Source organism: Polyodon spathula, chromosome 13, assembly GCF_017654505.1.
Source record: "Polyodon spathula isolate WHYD16114869_AA chromosome 13, ASM1765450v1, whole genome shotgun sequence".
NCBI lineage: Eukaryota > Metazoa > Chordata > Actinopteri > Acipenseriformes > Polyodontidae > Polyodon > Polyodon spathula.
The window spans coordinates 28,914,932-28,935,761 of NC_054546.1; the positions used below are offsets into that span (position 1 = coordinate 28,914,932).

Here is a 20,830-nt window from a genome sequence, read left to right on the forward strand (position 1 = left end):
GAGTTTCAATCTCCATAGTTTTATATATTATACAGCAGTGGCACCAACAATGACTCAGACAGTCCTCCTGAGTTTCAGTCTCCATAGTTTTTATTTTATTTTATCTATTTATTTATTTATTTTTATTCTTCTTCTTCTTCTTCTTCTTCTTCTTCTTCTTCTTCTTCTTCTTCTTCTTCTTCTTCTTCTCAGCCATAATGGTTGGGAAGACTATTATTGTTATTGCTGGGATTATTTATTTCTTTCCTTTTGCCAATTTTACAAATGGCTCTAAAATCAACACTGTTGCTCAAAAACTCATGAAACTTGGTAGGGTGGTAGGCACGTAAGGCAAGTTGTGTCAGAGTGAAAACAAAGGTCATGGGTCACATGGTTTGACAGCCATATTGGATTTTTCAAATAATTTTTGACAATTTTTTTAAGTTTTCTCTGAAACCGCTAATGGCAGAGATGTGAAACTTGGTGCAATAGACTACCCTCATGGCCTAGATTTACAATTGTTGAAGAGAAATCGATCAGTCATATTGAATTTATCGAAAACATTAAAACGACTTCTTCTCTGAAACTGTTATGCTGATTGAAGCAAAACTTTGAATGCATAGCCTTGGCAAGGTTGTCTATCAAGTTTGTTCAATGTATGTCGCTACATAAAAAAAAAAAAAAAAAAAAAACATGGCTGCCGTGACGCACAGAAATTTGAGCTATGGTCAATTTGCACATATTTGCACATATTGCAGTATTAATTTAAGTTACAATGTTGTAGACTCGTGAATCTTCATAAAGTGGTGGTAGAGTCTTTTGGGATATTGTGTCAGAGCAAAAACGAAGATCATTGGTCACATGGTTTGACAGCCATATTGAATTTTTTATGAATTTTGGCTAATTTAAATAAATCTTCTTCTCTGAAACTGCTTATGGTAGAGATGTGAAACTTGGGGCACAGGCTGCCATCATGCCCTAGATATAGATTTGCTCAAGAGAAGATGGTTTGGCAGCCATATTGGATTTGTCCAAAATATTCTAACTTTTTTTCTGAAACCACAAGTCGCCTCATGAAAAAACATGGCCACCAGTCAAATTTCAGCTATGGTCAATTTGCACATATTTGCATATATTGCAGTATTTATCTCATGTAGAATGTTGTAGACTCATGTATCTCCACAGAGCAGTGGAGGCCTATGGGAATTAATGTATGCACTATTAAAAAATTATCTTGAGCTTGACCTTTGACCTGTCATTAAGGTCAAATGTAAAACTAGCTTATAACTCCTTGGAGAGTGAAAATTAGGGTCATGGTTACTATGGACACATAGATGAAGCCATATATGCTCTATCAAAAAAAGTGCCCTTGCCTGTGACCTCTGACATCTGCTAAAGGTCAAATGCAAAACTTATAACTCCTTTGATAATGCAGAGAGTGCCATAACTATTGAATACATATGCACACATATATATGCTCTATCAAAAATTATCCTTGCCTGTGACCTTTGTTTAAAGTCAAATGGAAAACTAGCTAATAACTCCTTACAGAGTTCAGATATGGTCATGGTTACTATGGAACACATTTAGGAACCCATATATGCTCTATTCAAAAATTGCCTTGACCGTGACCTCTGACCTCTTCTTACAGTCGTGTGCAAAACTTGCTTATAACTCCATAGAAAGTGCAGATAGAGTTACTATGGGACATATATAGGAACCCATATATATATATATATATATATATATATATATATATATATATATATATATATTCTGCTTAGAGAGTCCAGGTAGGGTCATGGTTACTATGGAACACATATAGGAACAAGAATGTCTTGTAAGCCGTCAAGTTGCTTGCAACTTCTTGTTATTAGGCTTCCAAGCCAAAGTTTTTTTTGTTTTTATTTATGCGTCCAAGCCAAAGACTAGGAAGCCCATTGTTATTGGTAAGATTTTTTTTTTTTTCTTCCCAAAACTTGAAACTGCTGCTGCTTCGAGGCTGTGTGCCTGATCAGGTTATAACTTTGCAGGTAGCAAGCTGGATACATTCGGTGTCAGACGCTGAAAAGACTGTGCTGCTGTGTTCCTGCAATTGGCTCCGTGATGCATTTTTTGTTAAAATCTTTTGAAATCTTCTTCTTGGGAACCGGTGAAGCGATTGATCTGACACTTGGCATATATCATCAGCATCCAAACCTGCATCAAGTTTGAGAAGCAGAAGTTGCTGTGATAATTTTTAATGTCAAAATGGCTGCCACAAATCTTATCAAAACGTGCCCCAAACAACAACCTGCTGCTGTTTGAAAACCGTTTGACCAATAAACTCCAAACTTGGTAGTTATCGTCCCAGTAACAATGAGATACAAATATGTGAAAGTGGTGATGTTTTATAAAACAAGATGGTCGCCAGTTATACGTTTACATTTGTAATGTAAACCTACGTCAGTTGACAAAGGATTTACTTGACTAACTCCAAACTTAACAAATATCTACCCTGATACTGTGTCAATACAACTAACTTTTAAAAAAATGGTATTGACCTAAATGAAAATGGCCGTTTGACACATTTTTTTTTAGAAACCTTTCGAAATCTTCTTCAGAACCGGTGAAGCGATTGATATGACACTTGTCATATATCATCAGCATCCAAACCTGCATCAAGTTTGCAAAGTAAAAGTTGCTGTGATAATTTTTTATGCAAAATAGCTGCCCTAAATCTTATCGAAACGTGCCCCGAACAACAATCTGCTGCTGTTTGAAAACCGTTTGACCAACAAACTCCAAACTTGGTAGTTATCGTCCCAGTAACAACGGGATACAAATATATGAAAGTGGTGATGTTTTATAAAAAAAAGGTGGCCACCAGTTATACGTTTACATTTGAAATTTAAACCTTCTGTCAGTTGACAAAGAATTTATTTGACTAACTAGAAACGACACAAGAATCTTTCCTGATACTGTATCAATACAACTGACTTTTAAAAAAATGGTGTTAAACCGAAATGGCAGTATGACGCATTTCTTCTTGAAACCTCACAAAATCTATTTCTTTGGAACCATTGAAGTTATTGATCTGACACTTGGCATATATTATCACCATCCAAACCTGCTTACAAAGCAAAAGTTGCTGTGATACAATTCAATAGTAAAATGGCTGCCACAAATTTTACCGAAATGCACCCTAAGGAGCAAACTGCTTTTATTTCAAAACTGAATGACCAACTGACTCCAAACTTCGTATGCATCGTTCTGGTGACAGAGGAATACAAATATGTCAAAATGGTTATGTTATGTGAAACAATATGGCTGCCACTCCTACATTTTCTTATTCTGTTTAAAACTGCTTCAGTTTAAAAATGGCTCATTTGATTAACTCCAAATTTGAAAACCATTGTGCTTGTGTCACTACAATTTACATTTTCAAAAATGGCATTTGTGTGTTAAACAAGATGGCAGCCTGATGCATTAAAAAAAAAACCAAAAAAACAAACAAAAAAAAAAACTTTCAAATCTTCTTCTGTGGAACTGCTGAAGTTGCTGATTTTAAACTTGGAATATTGAGAACTAAAGAAGCTTAGATGGGTACTGATACTAGGGCTTGGGAGTTGTAAAACTACCTGGCAGTTCTAGTATTATTATTATTCTTCTATCAACTTCAAACTACTCCTGTTTGCACGTAGTGTAACTAATGAAGATGAAACTTGGTAGGTATCCTGTGTGGATTAAAGATTAGATGCAAAAAAATGCACTCCTGCATCAACCAAGTTGGCGATCTAACACATTTTTGGGAAAACCTTTCAAAATCATCTTCTTGGGAACTAGTGAAGCGACTGATCTGACACTTGGCATATATGATCAACAATCAAACCCACTGCAAGTTTGCGAAGCAGTAGTTGCTGTGATAAAGTTTACTATCAAAATGGCTGCCACAAATGTTATTGAAATACACCCCTAATAGCATACTTCGTTTGTGTGAAAGCCGTTTGACCAACAAACTCCAAGTTTGGTAGGCCACGTCCTGGTAACAATGGAATACAAATACGTCAAAATGGTGATATTTTGTAAAACAATATGGCCACCAGGTGTACCTTTACGTCTTAAATTTAAAACTGCCTCAGTTGACAAATGGTTTACCTGACTAACTCATATTTTCACAAGCATCATCCCTTTTACTGTATCAATACAACTCACTCTTAAAAAATGGTGTTGACTTGAACCAAAATGGCTGCCTGATAAATTTTTTTAGAAACCTTTCAAAATCTTCTTGAGTACCGGTGAAGTGATTGATCTAACATGGCATATATCATCAGCATTGAAACCATCTTCAACTTTGTGAAGCAGAAGTTAATGCAATAAATTTTGCTATCAAACTGGCTGCCACCAACTTCATCAAAGTGCGTACCAAACAACAATCTGCTTCTGCTCGAAAACCATTTAACCAATTACTCCCAACTTGGTAGGCATCATCCTGGTAACAATATAAATCAAATATGGCAAATGGTGTTGTTTTGTTAAACAAGACCTACATTTTCAAATTAAATTTAAAACTGCTTCAGTTTAAGAACGGTTTACTTGATTAACACCAAACCTGAAAACCATCATGCCTTTGTCAGTTCAATTAACTTTTTCAAAAATTGTGTTTGTGAGTGAACCAAGTTTAAAACAAAACAACAAAAAAAAACCCTTTCAAAATCTTCTTACTGGTGAAGTTTCTGATTTCAAATATCAAGAGCTAAACTTGCTTCTTCCAGTAATTGCTTAAGTGTTTGGTACTGGTACTGGGGCTTGGGAACAGTAAAACTGCCTAGCAATTCTAGTTTTTAATTATTTTCTCCCATTTTAGAATATCAAATTATTATTTAAGCTCGGCTCACCAGTACCACCCCTGCGAAGACTTGGGAGCGGCGAAGACGAACATACGTTATCCTCTGAAGCATGTGCCTTCAGCCAACCATTTCTTTTCACACCACAGACTCACCATGCAGCCACCTCAGAGCTACAGCATTGGAGGACAACACAGCTCCGGGCAGCTTACAGGCAAGCCCACAGGCACCTGGCCAGACTACAGGGGTTGCTGGTGCGCTGTGAGCCGAGCACACCCTGGCCGACCTAAACCCTCTTCCTCCTCTGGCCAATTGTGCGGCAACACCCTGGGAACTCAGGGCGCCTTCATCCTTCACTCCACATGTAGCACCTTTACCAGATTTGCCACTCTGGAGCCCCACAGTCTCCGTAGTTTTATATGTTATACAGCTGTGGTACCAACAGTGATTCAGACAGTTAATACATACATATCATTTATATTTGATAATACATATTTTTGTTGTTTTGTTTTTCAGATTCATTGGAAGTTGTTGGTCAACCAGCTTTATGGAAAAAAGCAACAAAAAAATAACCCCACAAACAAACAAACTTTCATTTGCAAAGAAATACATGTAAAAACATTTAGGATTTCCATTTCAGAAAATGGCCAAGCATGCTAAAGGGCCTTTTTATAAACCAATGGAATTCCATTCGAAAAATGGGAGAAGGAGGATCCAAAAAATGCAGACAGGAGTTTGGAAAATTTTAAATATCCCAGAAACATGGAGAGGAAATAAGGAGTCAAAAGCTGAGAAAGGTCCTTGATTCTTAAAAAACACAAAAGTCATGCTGAGGTTTTACAAACAAACTCTGGAGCCATTGGAATTGTGTTTTAATGTTTTAAATGGAAAACAAAACATGCACTTCATAATTACAGTATCTATAGATGTTAGTTCTGTTTAATTGTGTAAAACCTGAAGACATAAAATATAGTTAATGCTATTTTTTATTGTAATATAGAGCTTTACCAAATTATACGGTAAATGCTTTGTATTCTACCAAATGGAAAATCTAATTAATACATAAAAACAACATTTTCACTTGACGACTTCTCTCATGGAGGCTTGTAACAGTAATAAAGAGTACGAGGACTGAAACTGCATTTCTTACCGTTTTAACCTTTTCTCAGTGCTTCTCACAGCAATTCAAATATTGCATTGTTCAAAATATTTGATCGGTCTGAGTACAGACTGAGTTCAGAAGCTGCTTGTTTCCTGTCATAGACATCAAGTAGGCTAGATCAGCCAAAGTGTCTTTATTAGTAAGCACCAACACCATCTAGTGCACAGCAAGATGTTACCAACAAAACAAAAAGAAACTAAATCCAAAGTGATAGATCCAGCTCATCTATAAAGACACTTGGAATGGTCTAGGTTATTTTATATCTATGACAGGCAATGAGAACTGAAGAGCAGCTCCTGAAATTAAGTGAAACCATTAAAATTCAGAGAATCTTTAATAAATATATATATATATATATACTATATTTGGGGAGTAGACAGGAAGTATATATATATATATTATATATATATATATAAAAACACAGCATTTGAGTAATTGAAATAAGGCCCACGTAGAATGATTGCCAACATCACAGTGCATAAAAAAATAAAACTGAACTAGAAGCTCCTTTCTCTTCAGATTTCTAATCTGTAATGATCAGATATTTACAAGACAAGGTTCAGAGGCCAATTTGTAATGCCCAAGACCAATGGAGAGGAAGGCTTTTTTTTTTTTTTTTACTCAGCAGTTTTTCGAGCAAAAGTTTGATCAACAATTAAGATATCGGAGTAAAATGTTTATGAATCAAAATACTGAGGAACTTTTTTTTCAATTCTGGAATGTTTTCAAACACTGGAGCTAAAAGATGTGGGATAATTTGAATTTTGGAGCAAAATGTCATTGGAGTGTACTATTTGGACGATACCACAATTTAACAATTTTTTGTGTGAAAATGTGAAGTTTGGTGGAAAAAATTGTTGGGTGTTTAAAATTTGTAAGACTCTGAAAATGCAATATCTCTGGGGCATGTTGAATTTTGGAGCAAAGTATTTTAGGCATTTTGAATTGAAATATTGTTGAAAAGTTCAGAATTCTAGAAATTAACTTTGTTGAAAAGCTTCATCTTTGGAGAAGAAAACCTATTGTCGGGACCATTTGAACTTGGAACAAACTTGAACACTTGACAAAACTCAACTAGACTATGATCCTGTACGTTGACCAATTTGTAATTCAAAACTACAAGTGTTGTGGGTCGACAGTTACAATTCTTGCATGGAATACTTTCAATATTCTTCTGTGTTCTGCGGAAAAAAAAAAAAAAACAACTGAGAGTGAAATGTGTGTTAAGTTGTCTTAAAAAAAGGGAAATGAAAAGTACTCTGGAATGTGTGTTTTTGTTTTTGTTTTTTTAAACTCTGCATGGACAAAGTCGTCAACCATTTTATAAACCAGCACTGCATCATGGGTAATGCTTGAAACTGTGTTTATTGCCAGGAAAAACATCTTGGTAACGCTTTATATTACATTATATTAATAAGTAGTCAGTTGATATGCAATTACATCAGTAGAATTTCATTCAATTTCTTTGCTAATAGCCCATATATATGTTGTCATTTTTTTTTTTTTTTTTATGACTTATAACACTATGTAACACAATTTCTGTTCCTGGGTAGTAAGTGTTATTTCCTAATTGCTTATGCCTCAAAAGTATAGGAAATGGCTATTATTCCCCACAAACTTTGCTTTTGTGACCAGGACAGTGATATTTTGAAATTTACCTATTTCCAATGGGAAAACGGGCGAATTTGTGTCTTTTCGTTCACATAAAGTCAGAAAAAAACAACATATGAATCCAAATTAACATGTAATTATACTAAAGTAATACAAAAATGACTGCAAAAGATTTAGAAGTGAGTAGTTTTTTGAGATTTACGATTATACTGTAAATCACTTGCAGGAATCAGCCCCCAAATGTAGCCTCCCATCATGTTCTCGGTATACTGTCCTTGGTAGCGACGTTCAAAGTCCAGTATATCCTGGTGGAAGCACTCGCCTTGCTCCTCCGAGTACGCTCCCATGTTCTCCTTGAATTTATCAAGATGAGCATCAAGGATATGGACTTTGAGGGACATCCTACAGCCCATTGTGCCGTAGTTCTTCACCAGAGTCTCAACTAGCTCCACATAGTTTTCGGCCTTGTGATTGCCCAGGAAGCCCCGAACCACTGCGACAAAGCTGTTCCAAGCCGCTTTCTCCTTACTAATGAGCTTCTTGGGGAATTCATTGCACTCCAGGATCTTCTTTATCTGTGGTCTGACGAAGACATCGGCTTTGACCTTTGCCTCAGACAGCTTAGGGAAGAAGTCTTGAAGGTACTTGAAGGCTGCCGACTCCTTATCTAGAGCTCTGAAAAATTATTTCATAAGGCTCAATTTGACGTGCAGTGGTGGCATCAGCACCTTCCGGGGGTCCACCAGTGGCTCCCACTTGACGTTGTTCCTCCCCACAGAGAACTCGGTCCGCTGTGGCCAGTCCCGCCTGTGGTAGTGCGCCTTGGTGTCCCTGCTGTCCTAAAGGCAAAGATAGCGGGGAAACTTGGTAAAACCGCCTTGGAGACCCATCAGGAATGCCACCATTTTGAAGTCTATTATGACCTCCCAGCCGTACTCATCATACTTCAAGGCGTCCAGCAAGGTCTTGATGCTGTTGTAATCCTCTTTGAGGTGCACCGAGTGAGCCAGGGGAAGAGACGGGTACTTGTTACCATTATGGAGCAGCACGGCTTTGAGGCTCCTGGATGAGCTGTCAATGAAGAGGCATCACTCATTCTGGTTACAGGCGATTCCGATTGCCTCGAACAGACTGGTCACATTGTGGCAGAAGCAGAGCCCATCTTGACGGGTGAAGAAGCTGGAAAAAGGTTGGTGACGCTTCCTCTGATCTGCGACTTGCACACTTTCATCCAACAAGTTCCATTGCTTGAGCCTAGACGTCAAAAGCTCGGCATTGGACTTGGTGAGACCAAGATCTCTAATCAAGTCGTTGAGGTCTTTTTGGTTGGGGTAGTATGGGTTTCTCTCCTCAGCTCCACCTCTGAAATTGTCATTTGGATCTACAACGTCTTCCTCGCTCTCTGACTTGCTGCTCTCTTCTAAAGACGGCTGCTCTCTCTCTGGAGGAGTGGGTACGGGGAGCTCATGGCAGTGTGGCACTGGGGCGATGGATGAAGGAAGGTCCGGATACGTGATAGCAGGTGCATTCTTGCCAGTCCGACATTTGGAAGGGTCCACCATGCAGAAGTAGCAGTTGCTTGAGTGGTCAGTGGGTTCCCTCCAAATTCTTGGGATAGCAAACTTCATGGCTCTCTTTTCCCCTCTGTACCATCCTACAAAAATACATTTATTTCACCCATGACTAATGTGGAAGACATTTTTCATACATGATATATTTTTTCAATAACATTGAAAATTGTAAAACATTTTAAAATTAAAAACTTTTACAATTTAAAAAATGTTAACAAATTTTATAACATAAAATTCCGAGCAACAATTGTCCATCTTACCTTCCAGAGTTTTTTTGCAGTGCTCGCAGGTGAAATGAGGTGCCCAGGGTTTGTCTTGATCCCTGACAGGCATGTCGAAATATGCCTTGTAGGCCTCACATATCTTAGCAGATGCTTCCACGGAGTACTTTTTTGCTCTTGTCTTGATAAATTGGCCGCAGACATAGCAAAATGCATCTGCCGGATGCTTGCAGCCTCTTGATGCCATCTCAGAAAAATGCAGATATGTATCCACTTAGGCAACTGGAACTAAACTGAACTGGTGGGCTTAAGGCCCCTGTATTTATACTACTATTTATATTACTGGAAAGTTCTAGAAAGTTCTAGAAGTTACTTCAAGTTTACTCAGCACTGAATCTATCTGGAATGTTCTGGAAAATAGGTACATTTCAAAATATCACTGTCCTGGTCACAAAAGCAAAGTTTGTGGGGAATAATAACCATTGTCTATACTTTTGAGGCATAAGCAATTAGGAAATAACACTTACTACCCAGGAACCAAAAAAATAATAATAATTGTTACACGGTGTAATCATATTTTTCAGCTAAAACACATTTTTAGATAGCATTGTTACACTTCTCTATTACATATCAATTGAATGTTTATTACCATGTAAATGAAATTCAAGAAACAGGTTAGTGCATATCAATTAAATTCTTATCATGCAAAATAAAGCGTTATTGCAGTTTCATTTCAGCAATGAGTAAATCCTCTGAAAAGGGTTCGCGTAGATTATATTTATTAATTCATTAAGTTATTTTATTATTTTATTACTTGATTATTTTTGTATTAATAGATAGTTTTGTATTACATTTATTTTTTGTTCTAGCTAATTAATTACTTTTCCAAATCTTACCTGAGAACTACATAACGACTAAAAGTACACTACAGAGAAGATTTAGGGAACTACTTCTTTTAAATGCAATTTAAATGTATCTTTTTATCACAAGTGTAAGTGAGATGAAAAAGAAATAGTAGCACTGCATTTGTACTTTAATATTCTGCCCAGCATCAAGTTTCTTTTCAATTTGAATCTAATTAGTGCCTGATAAAGCAGTAAAGCAATGGATTTCACCCAGTGTACAGCATTCCTGCTGTGTTGTAGTGCAGCAGTCAAATGGACACCCCTTCCTTTCTTTTCATTTTTACAGTTGGAAATGGAACAAGCAATGTAAGGATGGGGACCTTTTTAACTGTTACACCGACCACAACACCAGTGATACATGCTTTTGTATAAATCAGCTGAGTTATTGATCAGTTATTAACTAGATTTAGAATTCTTTTCAAATATATTTCATCTCTGGCAGGGCAAGATTGATTTTGGGTAATCATTTCTTAATTACTTTTACTAGGAATATACAAGTACAAACCAATACTTCCAAATCTATTCATACCTCATATTAACATTATCACTAGCCCCCTTTTATTGTGCTGAGAATCTTAGTTTGGGAAATGCAACTATGTCAAATGCTTTATAGAATACTGCAGCATCCTGGTTCCCTGTCAGACACATGCTCTGATAGCAGCTCAACCATTAGAGTGAGTTTTAACTATGCATAGGAAGTGATCAGGTACCAGGAAAAAGCAGCAACTTCTCACCTATAGAGTCGTCTTTGAAATAATGAGTGCATTCATGGAAATCATTCTGTGAGATTGTGTGTAGAATCTGACCAATTTAGCCAATGATCTTCTAAGAATGATCTCCTTGAATGCACCAATTGGCTGAATTGATCAGATTCTGCACAGAATCTGCGCAGAATAATCTCTGTGAACGCATCCAATATTCCAAAATGCAAGAACCAAAAGATCTTCAACAGAAGAAGAGGGAGGTACTGATAATATTGATAGTGCTAATAAGAGGTAAGACAGTGGATTTTAAACCCTTGGCTGGCGCTCCTTTGATCAAGACCTGCCTGTAGTTCATGTATTTTTTGCTGCACAGAGAATGTTTGGTCTGATTGTATGTAACACAAATTGAAAGTGTCTTCCGTGTATTTCAATTGCCTGCATATTTGAAAGCGCATGTTTTATCCCCTCTTTTGATATGTAATGAATGAAAAAAGAATTTAAAAAAATTATAAAATTATACATATCATATATATATATATATATATATATATATATATATATATATATATATATATATATATATATATATATATATAGATATAGATATAGATATAATTATTTATAATATTAATATATTGTGATAGATTATATCTGTGTCTCAAGTTTTTCCCTTTCAAAATAAAGCAACTGAAACAGGATGCCAGAAAAATGCTGTTGCAGATGTTTAATGTTGACAATAAAAAGAAAGAAGAAACAAAATAAAAGCCAAACCTGTTCTCGGGTCCTACCTAAACAGGAGTTGATACTATCTAAAGACGAGGCAGGCTAAGCCTGTTCCCTCATCAGCAAAACCAAATCAAATAATCGTAATCCAAATATCTCTTTCAGTGTGTTTGTTTACCAGTAAAGCAATAACAAATCATTTTCTCCACCAACCCGCCAACCAAACTCCTTACGTTCCCTCTCAAACAAAGACGCACAGCCTTTTAAGTTATAATCAATTACATCATGAAACAATTGACATATCCTCAAATTACATCATTAATTCGAACTGGAGCCCAGTGGCTTCCCCATGGTCCTAATGCCTCCTGTTATTGACTCAGCACCATTGATCAGCACATATAAATATATATAATATATATTATATATAACTATATGGTATATTATATATATATATAATATATATATATATTCTATATATATATGTATGTATATATCTACATATATCTTTTAAATAATCGTGTTAGCACAACTGTTATGAGTCACATAAGAAATTGGGGTTGACTTCAGTTTTGATACCCACAACATTTTAGATTATTTACTTATTTGTTTTTATTGACCAATACCTGCAAGTATAACAAAGTATATATTTTTTTATTTTGTATTCTGTCTCCAACCACAGTCCCAGGGCTTTTAGACACTGATTAGAGACATAGACTCCCTCCCATACCCAACATCTTTTTTTAACCATCTCAGATTGAACAAACAAGTTAATTTTGGACTGAGGGTGTCTCGATAAAAAATCAGCTTTGTCATGTTCCTTGCCCTTCCTATACTGGATGTCCAAAAAAAAATACGACCTAAAGGACAAAAAACAACGGGTCACCCTTGCATTCCCATCCTTGTTAGGGTACATCCACTTTAATGGTGCATGGTCTGTAATCAGGGTAAATCTTCTTCCCCACAGGTAATATTGAAGGGCTTCTATTGCCCACTTAATGGCCATGCATTCATTTTCTTCTTTTTCTGAGCAACAACTTCCTGCTTAACAGTACTGGATGTTCCTCTCCATCCCTCTCCTGTGACAATACTGCCCCCAGATCTACTGCTGAAGTATCCGTCCGCAGAATGAAAGGTTTATTAAAATCAGGGTTAATTAACACTGGTTCTTTACAAATAGCTGATTTCAGATCGTTAAAGGCCTTCTCCGCTTTGGTGTTCCAAACAATCAGTTCAGATTTTTTCCCCTTCATCAATTTGGTAAGGGGAACTGCTCTATTAGTGAAACCTTTTATGAAGCACCTATAATAACCTATTAGCCCTAAGAATGTCCTCAATTGCTTTTCGTTTGCTGGTTATTTACAGGCTTGCATGGCATGTATCGTCTAGGGGTAGAATGACTACTAGTCGAATAGTTAAGGGTAAACTAGTCAAACTAGTCAAATAGTCAGGATGTAGTGTACAAAGAAAGAAAAAAACAACACATCATTGTCTTATTTATTATTAAATAGTTCTCTGATGCATCAGAGATTAATAATCTCACATAAGATCTCCTCTTTACCAGAAACAATGACTTCTATTCTGATGATTAAAGTGGAGAAAATTGAAGTAGACACGCAGTTATGTAACAAACTAATTTGTGCAACGTTTTAAAACCAACCTGTAGAAAATACAGGTAGAAAACCAAACGCATTGCTGTTTAACCTCTGTTTTTCAAAGAATTATTTAGCCTATGATCAGAATTATTGATTAATTTTCACGTTATTGATTACTTTTTAAAACATTTTTTTTAACGCATTTGAATCATTAGTTCAGGCAGTATGCTTGTGTGTTAAAGTAAACAACAGAAACTAATATTCTGTTAATAATATAGCCTACCATGGAAAATAATAATAAAATAAATAAATTAAAACTTATCCTGGTGATTCTTTAACTTGGGTAACAAAATTAAAGCCTTTCATATAAGAAACACAATATTATCTTGCTGGCATTAAACTTATAAACAAAATAAGGATTTTTTTTCAGTGTGTTTTTTTCCAGCGATCTTTACTCCAACTTATCACATGCATCATTCCTTGGTGTTAATTCCTTTTCACTTGTTTTTAAATTTACGTTAAGGAACACAAGGACATCAACATGATCTGGGTGGAGACTTGATTGTCGCTTGACGGTATTTCCAGCAAGAGAAAATGTTCTCTAGCTCAGAGTGCTCGTGCAGAGGGTAACAAGATATTTCCTCGCTAAAGCTGCCAGATGGAGATATCGGTATTTCCTTTTCTTCCACCACAGTAACTGGTGGCCATTGTTGGAATGTGAGGGGTCAACTTGAGGTAATCATTTATTTCGCTGTCATCTGTTGCTGACCGTGGTTTTCTTCCTTCTTCGAAGTGACGTCCAAACATTTCTGCATAGTCAATTTCAATTTTGGACTTTTGCATTTGAGGCTCTGCATCCACGGCAGCACTTTCTGAGGTGTCTCCATCACAGAGCCTCCAGGTGGCAGCAGAATCATAGGATCTTGACTGGTTCAAATTCAGAACCAATTCTGAAAGATGGTGTTTGACTGCCTCTCTCATGTCATTCCATAGAAACTGCAGGTGCTTGAAACGTGGGTCCAACAGGCATGCCATGATGAGAAGTGTTTGCTGATCTAGTTTGAATCGTTTTGTTAGTTGCTTGCTGACTTCTGCCTTAAAGGCTCACGTAGCTCCTATATCACTGTCTGTTGGTTTGAGGTTGCTGTCCAACAAATTCACAATGACAGGGTAAATGAAAGAAAACCCCACATGCTGTTCTGCACACACAATAGTGGTTGTTTTGCCAGCGGTCTTAATACAGGTAACTGCTCTATCAGGTCCCAGACGTTACTTTTCAACAACAGTGACTTGTGAGCGGCCGCTTTTGTGACAGTTTCATCAGTCATGCCAGTCTGAACAGTCAGTCATTGCTCAAACAAGCAACATGAAGAACGTAGCGTTCCACTATGTGGCACAGTCGTTCAGCAGCTTGTTCTGTTTGTAGTCGAACTGAACTTGCCATTTTTTCAGCTCACTAGTGGCCAATGCAAAGCGACGGAAATGCCCCACAACTCGTCTGACTGCTTCTACTGCTTTTGGAGATGTCAGGAAGACTTAAACCTGCCTTGATCGCTAATTTCAGTGTATGACCGGAACAGCTCAGGTCATTCGAGAACTGATCACAGATCTCCTTTGCCAGATTCATATTGCTGGCATTGTCATGAACCGTATAAAAACATCAATGCCCCACTCCTGCACAATATTGTTCATATGTTCAGAAATAGTTACAGCAGTGTGTCTTTCAGACATAATTGCAGTTTGTAATACTTTAGACTTGAGATGCTATGATTCCGTTATGTAATGTGCAGTTACAGTAATATAAACGTCCATTTTGACCGATGTCCAGAGATCAGTTGTGAGAGAAATGCTTTGTGTTTTAAGTTCTGCGGCAAGCTGGCTTTTTACGTTGTCATACTCGCACTGAATTTGTTTCTAGATGCTAGTGCAGGATGGAATTGTGTACCCGGGTTCAAAAAAATGGTTATAATCCTGAAATGCCTTCCCATGAATTGCTGAAATTGGACGTACGTCTTTCAGACCTCATCTAGAATATTATGTTCAGTTTTGGTCATCTCGCTACAAAAAGGATATATAGGACAGAGATATATATATATAGGACAGAGACTCTGAGACAATAAAACTGCAGTGAAAAAGTTGCTGCGCTGTTTTAATCCACAAAATAAAAGGTCAAACAAAACACAAATCTCACACACAATAAACACTTCCAAAATAACTGGCACAAGGGCCAAAACAAAAGTTTAAACAAAACTGGGCAAAGCCTTCACTGAACTTTGAAACAAACACACACACACACACACAAACACAAACACAAACACAAACACAAACACAAACACAAACACAAACACAAACACAAACAAACAAACACCCCAAAACACCTCCACCAAACAAAGTAATTTCCCCCTTTTTTATAGCATGTGGCTGGAGCCTAATTATCAATTATTCAATTAGCTCCAACCACATTCTCACATGTATTTTGGCAGGGATAGGAAATTAACCCCATCCCTGCCAACCACCACCAAATCACCACAGCACAATATTTACAGACAGGGCCCTGCCCTGCCACAGTCACAAATGGTGATTAAACAAAGGGGCATTCAGACAGAAAATAGGAGGCACTTTTTTACATAGAGAATTGTGAGGGTCCCCAGTAATGCTGTTGAAGCTGACACCCTGGGATCCTTCAAGAAGCTGCTTGATGAGATTCTGGGATCAAAAAGCTACTAACAACCAAATGAACAAGATGGGCTGAATGGCCTCCTCTCATTTGTAAACTTTCTTATGTAATGCTGTTATTTTTCATGTTTACGTCTTTCATTTATTGGACGCTTCGAAAATTAAAAAAAAATGGACTTCCTTTTCTGCATGTCACTTGCTTTGACTGCAGTACTACTCGTTGCTTGACTTTCAGCTGAAAGGTTTAATGGATGTTTTCCTCTGAGGTGTGCATGCATAGACAATGTCCTTTGGTTGTCTTTTAGCACTTTCTGACAAAGTGTGTATTGTACTTCACGGTGTCTTCCTGTTTATTGAAGTACTTCCACACTAAACTAGTTTGTTGTGTTTCTTTTGATGCTGAAGTACTCATATCAGATGTATCATCTGCCATTTTAGCAAATGGTGTTCATGGTCACGTGACATTTCATCTTAGTCGAATACCAGCGCTGAGGTCGACTGCACTTAAATTTTGTCGATTAGCTGACTAGACGACCATTTGGTGCTACCGTTAGCATCTTCTTTTCCTGAGGTTTTATTTCCCCATTCCCTAGTATAAACCCCAGATACTTAGTTTCCTGTACTACAAACGCACATTTCTTTTTATGGGCCATCAAGTTACTGACCTGCAACGAATACAGCACTAAAGATAACCACATTGTCCAGGTATACAGCTGCATACTGCTTATGTGGTCTAAGAACCTTATTCATGAGGCTCTGAAAAGTAGCTGGTGCCCCATGAAGAACAAATGGGAGAACTGTGAACTGAAAGAAACCTTCAGGAGTAGAAAACGTCATTTTCTCTTCAGAATTTTCCTCTAAGGGAACTTGCCAATAACCTTTTGTTAGGTCTAGCATCATTGTAAATTCAGCTTGTCCTAATTTTTCAATCATTTCATCTATCCTTGGCATGGGAGAACCATCAAATATTGACACTTTGTTTACAGCTCTAAAATCAAACCAACATCTGATGGTACCATCCGGTTTCATCACCATCACAACTGGACCAATAGCTGTCTGACTCTTCAATTACATGCATTCTTAACATATTCTGCATTTCCTCAGTCATGCTTGCACGTTTAGAATGAGGGATTCTATAAGGCTTTTTATTTTACCACTAACCCTGGTGGTGTAACAATTTTGTGTTTAATCAGACCCTCTGGCAAATCTGAAAACGCATACCGATTATCTTTGATTAAACTAATTATTTCACCATTTTCAGTCTCTGACAAATGCTCACCAATTATGATATTTTCTGAATTCAGATTTATCGTGTTTGAATGTGACACATTCACTATTTGACCTTGTTTCCATGGCTTCAACAGATTAATATAAAACAATTGATATGGCTTTCTCTTGTCAGGTCTAAACAATAGTTTACGTTGGATACCTTCTCTACTACCTGATATGGCCCCTGACATTTAGTTAAAAACTTATACGAGGGAAGCAGAACTAACACTTTATCTCGTACCTGGAACTTTCGTAGTCCAGCTATTATTTCTCCTGTACATTCTACGTATTTTGTTTGACGATTTCAGCTACCTTTCCCATTCTTTCTTTCATTTGACAGACATATTCAATTAAATTATCACCTGAACTATGTTTTTCCTCCCATGTTTCTTTAATGACATCTAAAATTTCCCTGGGCTGTCTTCCATATAGCAATCCAAAGGGTGAAAAGCCAGTGGAACTTTGTGGTACATCTCTAAAAGCAAAAAGTAAATAGGGTAGCAATTTGTCCCAATCCTTACTATCAGCCTGCACATTGTGTTCCAATGTTTTATTAAATCATTCCACAAGCCCATCTGTCTGTTCAAGTGTTCGAACAGATGCCCCACTGGTACAACGTTGTGATAGATTATATCTGTGTCACAAGTTTTTCCCTTTCAAAATAAAGCAACTGAAACAGGATGCCAGAAAAACGCTGTTGCAGATGTTTAATGTTCACAATAAAAAAAAAAGAATACAGAGTATCAGTACATTACTGATTGATAGTACTCTCCATGTTTGGAGTGCTCCCAGTTTTCAATGTATTTCCAACAACCCCCCTTCAGAGGACGCATGGACAGCTTCTCCTTCAAATCCATGGATTGTAGCTTTAGAAATGTATTTGCTTTTAATTACATGATTCACTGGTTTTCCTTTCGATTTTGTCATATGATATGTAGTAACATATAGCAGACCCTGATATTGATGCGATACAGCTCTCTGAAATGTCTTTATAATATATTGTAGACCCTGATTTAATCCAATATAGCCATCTGAAATGTCTTTATAACATATGGTAGACCCTGCTATTGATGTGGTACAGGCATCTGAAATGTCTTTATAATATATGGTAGACCCTGCTATTGTAGCAATACATCCATCTGAAATGTCTTTATAATATATTGTAGACCCTGATATTGATGCAATACAGCCATCTGAAAATCTTTATAATATAGGGTAGACCCTGATATTGATGTGATACAGCCATCTGAAATTTTTTATAATATATAGTAGACCCTGACACTGATGCAATACTGCCTCCTGAAAGTACTGGAGGGTGGGTTGACCGAGGCAGTGAAGCAGATTTCCTGGATAGGAAGGCAAGCAAGCAGCACGCTTCCTTTTACCAAGCGCACCACCGCACTGTTATAACATGTCTTTCTTTCAACGCTGCACATTTGAGTTCTATAATAACTCATGGAAGTGCACCACAGGTAAGATGCATTAGATTATTTTGTTTGCTACAACCTCTTTAAACAAAACAAACCTTTTGGGAGTGTTTGGGAGTCACTCTGACACTGGGAGAGTTCTCTGCAGACTCTGGAAGTCTGCAGGCAGGGTATTTTGAGCAAAAAAAAGCAACTACTGCAAACTAACACTGTGTACAAGGGGGAGTGATTAATTGTGAAACTGAAAGCAGAACCATTGTTTTTTATTGTCTGAAGATGAGACTGCTCTTGTAGTATAGGAAACATGATTCTACTCAAAACTGCAGAGACCTAATATGCCTATATATATATATATATATATATATATATATATATATATCTATATAATATATATATATATATATATATATATATATATATATATATATATATAATAAATAATACAAATATGTAAACTTTCCTTTGACGACACTTAGGAGCCTCGTTTTAATTTTTCTTGTTACAGTATGTCACAGTGTCACACGGGGCTGTGCACGATATGTTGTATGTATGGTGATAACATTGGTGTAACCACATTGGTACAACCATGTGTTTAAATAACATGAGTGTTTAAAATGTATATTTGTATTTAGGCATGAGGATTGCACAGCACTTCACGTGCAGGTAAAATGTAATAATATGTGAGCATAGGGAATTGCACTAAATAAATTCATGTGCAGTTGTACCGTGACTCCAATTGAATGATTGATTAGCAATCGAGTCTTGGTACAGCTGCATAAAAGCAGCATGTTGTCACTCACTCTGGGTAGTGTGTTTGGGAAGTGGCAAATGGATGAGACAGAGGAGAGGACAGCTAATTTAAAATAAAGCCAATTGCTACGAGTGCTGGAGGGCCAGCACTCTATTTTTGTGTCTAGCGTTCGTCCGTTGTTTTGTCTGTTAGTACGTTTTGTTTGTCTTTTATTTTGGCTACCAGTGCCATGTCCTGTGTTTTGGTTATCTTTCAGACCTCTTATTTTCTGTCTGTTTAATTATTAAATGCTGAGCGCAACCAAGCGCTCTGCTTCACCAAACTCCACGTCTCTGTCTGTTCTGTGTTGATCCCTGTTTCTGGTCTGACGTCACCCACTACAGCCATCTTTGTGACATGTGGTGTCAGAACCGGGACAACAGTGCCTCCTGGACTCAAGTCAAAGCAGGTACTTCATGGTGATAGTTCTCCTGGATTAAAAAAAAAAAAATGGGAAAGATCAGCAGAAGGCAGCAGCCACAACACCAGCCAGAGGAACAACAGCCCAGGTGTTGGTTCCAGCACCAACTGTCCCTGGTACCCCCTCAGACAGCAACCCCAACTATGCCCCATCCGCAAAGGTGAGCAATACGTGGCCCGCTGTCTTGTTCATGAGGAGAGGGAGGAGGGGTCGCCTCGATCTCCACAACCAGCAGGGGGTGATAGACTGCTGCTCCCACTGCCCCAGCAGCAACAGCCACAGCAGCCAGAGGAGCCAGAGAACCTGTTCCACTGATGCACCCGGTATGGAAAGGAGGATCACCGCTGGAGGGATTGCTCCGAGATGCCACCGAGCTGGTGCAGGTGATGTGAGGAAGAGGGACATGATTGGTCAGAATGTCCCTATGCCAGCTTAAAAACGTCCAGGCGGAGGGAGCCTGTGCAACCAGTGCCCCGACGGGGGGACCGCAAGCGTCCAGCGCACAGACGGGGGGACCGCTGGAATCCAGCGCCCAGATGGGGGGACCGTGGGAATCCAAAGCCCAGGAGGCAGCTGTGCCCATATCCACCAGCAGAAGAAGAATGCCTGCTGGTTTCACCTCCACAGCTTGTGTGGAAGGGGGTGTCGGAGCGTCCACAGCCAAAGTCTCCACCAGTAGAGGAAGAATGTCTGCTGTCCCCATCTCCACCAGCAGAGGAAGAATGTCTGCTGTCCCCATCTCCACCAGCAGAGGAAGAATGCATGCTGTCTCCATCCCCCCCAGCCGCCCCAGTCCCCTGCAAGTGAGGAAGAGCCGCTCCACTCTCCTGCAAGTGAGGGAGAGCCGCCCTAGTCCCTCTGCCTCCACCACCATCACCGGCAGGAGCAGAGCAGCAGGAACTGCCTCTACCTCCACCACCTCCACCAGCAGAGGGTAAATACCTGCTGGTTCC

General features: G+C 38.1%; 1 protein-coding gene across 2 annotated transcripts in view; it reads left to right on the forward strand.

Moving 5' to 3' along the window:
- The window catches only part of LOC121325366 (protein FAM131B-like), a 31,087-nt gene extending 24,799 nt beyond the window's left edge, over positions 1–6,288 (forward strand). For both annotated transcript variants that reach the window (XM_041267809.1, XM_041267810.1), the window contains exon 10: positions 5,322–6,288. The gene's annotated coding sequence lies outside the window, so the exon portion shown is untranslated. The remainder of the gene's footprint in view (positions 1–5,321) is intronic.
- The last annotated feature ends 14,542 nt before the right edge of the window (positions 6,289–20,830 follow it).